Below are 6,000 nucleotides of genomic sequence, written 5' to 3' on the forward strand. Positions count from 1 at the left end.
AAAACATGACTTCCAATTTTAGTGCGTAGGTTGCATGTACTGAAGTTTTTTAGATGCATTTTTCATCTTTTTTAGGTGATTGTACATGCAATGCAGCATATGGTTCTTTTCATAAGGAACACATGATTAGATTGATGAACAATTTAGAGTGAGTATATGTGTATTTTACTGACAAATCGATGCACTCAAACTGAGCTGCCTCTTCTGTGCAAACTTAAAATAGGGCAGCGTCAATAACGAAAATGTCATACCGATAAATGACACGTCTGTTTTGCCCGTTTTTTTTAAGTTTGCCTTGCGAACTAGGGTAGAGTACGTTTTTTGTACACTCCCCGCGAAAGAGTTAAAATCACCAACAAATTCGTCAACACTGAACACAATGTTGCCAACTGATCGCAACAATAAAGCTATCTTCAGTAGATAGCATTTATGCTATCTTCAGTAGATAGCATTTATGCTATCTTCAGTAGATAGCATTTAGGCTACCTTCAGTAGATATCATTTAGGCTATCTTCAGTAGATAGCATTTAGGCTACCTTCAGTAGATAGCATTTAGGCTATCTTTAGTAGATAGCATTTAGGCTATCTTCAGTAGATAGCATTTAGGCTATCTTCAGTAGATAGCATTTAGGCTATCTTCAGTAGATAGCATTTAGGCTATCTTCAGTAGATATCATTTAGGCTACCTTCAGTAGATAGCATTTAGGCTATCTTCAGTAGATAGCATTTAGGCTATCTTCAGTAGATAGCCCCAACTTACTCCAAACAAAATTGAGATTTTTATAAAATCATCAAAATTCAGATTTTGGTACCTTTGTCATTGTCATAAATGTGTTAACATAGCCTGCTAGTATTTCAGCCGAAAGCCGTGTATAAGGAATTTACATGAATCTGTAATTTATATACCATGTATACTGACAGTATATAAATTAGCTATATGTATTTGAACGGGGCTTCAACTTCGTCATCTACGGCTGTTTTCTTCGTTTTTTTGCCAAATTTTTAATTTCAAAAGTACCAAATGACAATTTGAATGACTTATCCTTCACTTTTAAGCAATTTATAAACAATTCTAATATTTTTTTACACTTTTGCTGGGATCACTGAATGGGTCTTTAAGCGTAACCCGCAAATTCAGCGTAACCCGCAAATTCAGTGTACGACTGAATTAACTGAAATTTTGTGGATATCTATTAAACCATATACCCTGAACAGAGGATGCTAAATTCACAAAATATCCTTTAATCCGTCTTGACAACATAATATCGATACATAAGACTGTGAGCAAGAAAATGTTTACTCGTTAGTCTCACAATGATCATTCGATTCAGGCTCTACAACACGTTCCTTACGGCCCGCAGAACCATCACCTCAAAATAAACCCAGGGACGTTCCGATCCGTGTAGTAGTATCATGGTATAGCCGTGAGCATCAACTTCCGTCTTCATTGAAGCTGTTCTAGATATAAAAGTTGAAATAGGCAGTCCAATTAACGATTTAGGGTAGAGTGTACGTTTTGTGTACACTCCCCAAGAATACATCCGTATCACTCCCCACGAATACATCCGTATGCAGATAGGATGCCCTGTATCTGTAACCAATTTATATTATACATAAATTGAATGTGAAGTTAGACTAGTTTAAAGGCAGTCCTCAAATGTTGTAGAAAACAACGTAATGAAAAGTTGTCGACTAAAACATTACCGGTAATGGGTATCCAGGTGCAGACAAAACAACAACACCAATGTATGTATGTGTAATGGAAATCAGGCTTTTTTAATGATTTTTTGAAAATTGAGCATTTTTGGACCATTTTGGTGCTAATTTCTCAAAGGTGGTCAAAATAAACAAAAAAATTAAAAAAACAGTACCTAGATGTTTTTATATACTTCATTAATATATTCTTGTTCATTGATTGGTTAAAAGTGGATCACATGACCAAAAATAGTTCTACCATCAGTACTCCTATCCGTAAATAGTACCTCTAATCCGTAAATAGTATTTTCAATGTCCCGGATGAGCCGTAAATAGTACCTCCAAGCCGTAAATAGTACTTTTGACCATGCCTTCCGCGTGCGCGCATTTGATGCGACGGAACAGTTCACGCACGCGAAACTGCCATAGCGTGATTTCGCGCTGCTGTAATTGGTTAGCCCGATTTTAGCCTATTCGATTATTTTGAAGGGCAAAATATAGGTTGTGCTTAAATTGGTCGTGCTGTTTACTTAGGATAGAAGCTGGAGAGTCAAAACGTCAAATAATTTTCTTTTAACCAATCAATGAACAAAGAACATATTAATGAAGTATATAAAACAAATATATACTGCCTTTATTCGAAGTTCTGGTTAAAACTATGGTCCCTCGTTGAGATCAATTAATACTATTTTCCTTCGGGGCTGCGCCCCTCAGGAAAATAGTACTATTGATCTCACCTCGGGCCCATAGTTTTAACCAGAACCTCTCATGGCAGTATATATTTGAATATTATTTAGTTTTTAAAAATTAATAAAAACATTTTTGGCCCAATAGTTTTTGTTACGTTGAACGAAAAAGAAGTGGACAAAAAACCCCCCGTTTTTTCGGCTTTTGGGCCAAAATGAGCATTTTTGGCCAAATATGACCTCACAGATGAATTGCCATTCTAAATATGTATACTTTTATACTTTAGACTAACAATTTAGTAGTTATTCGACCCAAAAGTTTCCATAATTCCAGGGTTGAGACCAACCTTAATGGGCATCCAGGTGCAGGAAAAACAACACTAGTGACTGAACATGCTGATGAATGATGATGTACATTAATGGGTATCCAGGTGCAGGAAAGACAACATTAGTGTCTGTGTAATGATGCACATTAATGGGTATCCATGTGCAGGAAAGACAGAATGATCAGGTCTTGTCCACTCGGTGAAAAATGAAACTTTCACCCCGTTCTCCGTGTGCAAATGTATTTCAGAGAGACTATGATCATGGTTAAATCTTGACGAATACTTGCTATACTTACTATAAGTTTAATTGCGCTTGAAGCGCTCGAAAAGGTTAAATTTTACATTATCAAGAATCAAGTTTATTATGAAAAAGGGCAAAAAAAGAAAAGAAAAAAAGCGTATTGATTTATAGTGCGCTACGCACAACGCCTAGACGTTTATGGCAAGCTAAGCGGCTCAGAACGTGGGACTAGCTACGCGCAGCTTCTTTCTCGTTACGTGCAGCTTATTAACCAATCAGATTCGCGGTTTTAAACACGTGGAGCTGATGTAAACATCCTCTCTCACAAATATTACGTTGTTAATTTTTGTAAATGAAAATATCTGTAGTATATCAGCAAAAAATGGTATAGGTGCTATTAAAGTAATATCTGAACAGAATGATGATTGTTCTATATTTAGGGGCTATCATTTTCTTCGGAAGGGGTCCCAAATATAGGGGGTCATACTTTTTGGAAAGAAAAATAAGGGGAGGGGGTCATAAATTGATAATGACAAAATGTAGGGAGTCACAAGATGACTACAGATAGTGTGTTTATTCAAAAGACTGATTTCAATACAATTTTAGCCTGTCTAGGGGGTAAGGTGTATCGGTGGTGTGAGTCGGGGGTCATAACATTTGATGCCGAAATAGTGAGGGCCGCAATTTATTGACGCCGACTTTTTGTAAATTTAGGAACCCCCCGTTCCGAAAAAAAATGATGACCCATTTACTCTCTCCATATTTACACAGTGGCATGTGATATCGCTTTCCCTGGAATATCTTTACACAGCGCTTTACATCAGTAGTAGTTGTTGTTTGACCTTCATATCCCCTGCACCGCTAATACAGCCCGAGTATAAAGTTACTTGCTATTAAACACGGTGTAAACTTGGAAACACTAAATAAATATGCTTTGTGTCATTTTAGCCAGGCATTAGCAACATGTTCTCTTGACACGTGCTGTGATTTGGCCTCCTTTACCCGTTCGTTATCTATGCTAATTCCGTAAATTAATTACAAGATAATAATTGTGAAAGAGGATACCTATAACTATACTACGCGCAGCTAACGACCCAACCACGTGATTAAATTTGACTATTTTGATTGGTCAAACAGCTGCTCGTAACGAGAAAGAAGCTACGCGTAGCTGTTCCACGCTTTTGGCCCCCTTGGCTTGCCATAGACGTTGATCCACAAGCCTCAGCACACTTTACAGGTTAACGCTGACCACTACGACCCCACATCATTCCACAAACCATTAAACAACAACACAGGGACTTGCAGCTAAGAAGCGTACACCCTAGACATTCCACAATAGACCTACAATAGACCTTTGGAGTTCCAAATGAGAGGAACTCCGCAGCCCGTTGCACTTTGCATCATTTGCCGGGGCAATGCCACTGAGCGATCTGAGTTGAATTAGACTTGCAGACATTTAACCTGCGATATTTATTTTCAGAAACATGATACGTGATCCACGTACGTATCACAACATGTATTTCGTCAATAAAAAAACCTCATGATGCTATGAGGTGTCATACACCTTTTTGCATCTGTTGATAAAGTAATTCATTTGACATTATAGGTCGGTTCAAATCTTCCATTTTGCATGACAATAGAGTTTTTAATGTATTATGTTGTACTTCCAGTTATTGTTAACTTCCAAATTCGACAGCCAGACTCTAGTAAAGAGCTTAGTCAAAGCTGATTGGCACGTCTATTTTGCGAAAAACGAAATCAATTACGAAAGGCGTGTTTAATAAGGTTTATATAGTTGCAAAGCATTTAAACTGGGTCATGAATTGGCTTTAGACAGTTTCGGCAGTTGCCCTACATCTGTACAGTGCTGTGACATTAATAATTGATAATACAGGGTGTCCCATGAAATTATTAGGCCTATATAGAAACCTACCCGTGTGGCATAATAGTGAATGTTCTCAGTCATGAAGTAGTTGAAATTTGTTGAATTTAGTCTAAACCTAAAACCTAAGAGCGTATACTTAAGGCCCATTCAGTGATTTGCTCATCCGGACGATCGTAAAAATCATCAAAATTCAGATTTTGGTACCTTTGTAATTGGCATAGATGTGCTAACATAGCCTGCTAGTGGTTCGGTCGAAAGCCGTGTATTTTAGACAAAATAAAGCATTTGCATGATTCTGGACTTTTGATACTGACAGTACAAAAAGTCCGACTCGAGATCGAAAGAAGCTCACTCTCCACGTACCAACACGCGTTGCGTATTGTTTCTACTACTTATTACATCAGTAGCTACTATTTTAAACAAAATACACAATTTTAACTGTTTTTCATATTTGAATTGACCGTTAGTTTGCCTCGGTGACCTTTAATTGCTTATTTTGTTTTCTACTACAAAAATTAAGCGTCTGTTTTAAATCAATTTAGACTCTACTTCCCCGTGTTAGAAACACTGGACTAGGAAGTTTTTCCAGTCGATTGGTGGCGCACTGTACGAAAATCTCGATTTTCTCGAGTCGATCTGAGTTGAAGTAGAAAACCTTTCTAAAACTTCTGTTTTTGACTAATTTGTCGATGTATTCAGGGAAAAGTGGTTTAATGAAATTCTGTAGACTTATTCTTTATTTCTAAGCAACTCTGACAAATTTCCATTTTTTTTAATGTTCCTGTGAAATCACTGAAAGGGCCTTTAATATGCTTAATTTTCTGTGCAACTTGCTACGTTGCGTCTGTTACCATCTGACATATTCACGTTCAACCAACAAATAACGTACATGCATAACATAAATTATTGTGCAAGACAAAAAACCAAAAGACAAACACTCAAACGTAGTGTACAGATCTTTGAACAAGTTCATTTGGAATGTTGGATTGAACTGTAAACATGGTTCGTTTTGAACAATTCCAGTGCAAAATGATGTTGATCTACTCACATTTTCAGTGACGTTTCACCACTACACTAGTGGTTTCTTCAGACTGCAACTCATCACATCTTGACTGCTTCCTTTTATAGTCAACAGTAGCCGTTGAGGGCGTGATGAGTTGGTCAAAG

This window comes from Amphiura filiformis, chromosome 5 (assembly GCF_039555335.1).
Source record: "Amphiura filiformis chromosome 5, Afil_fr2py, whole genome shotgun sequence".
NCBI lineage: Eukaryota > Metazoa > Echinodermata > Ophiuroidea > Amphilepidida > Amphiuridae > Amphiura > Amphiura filiformis.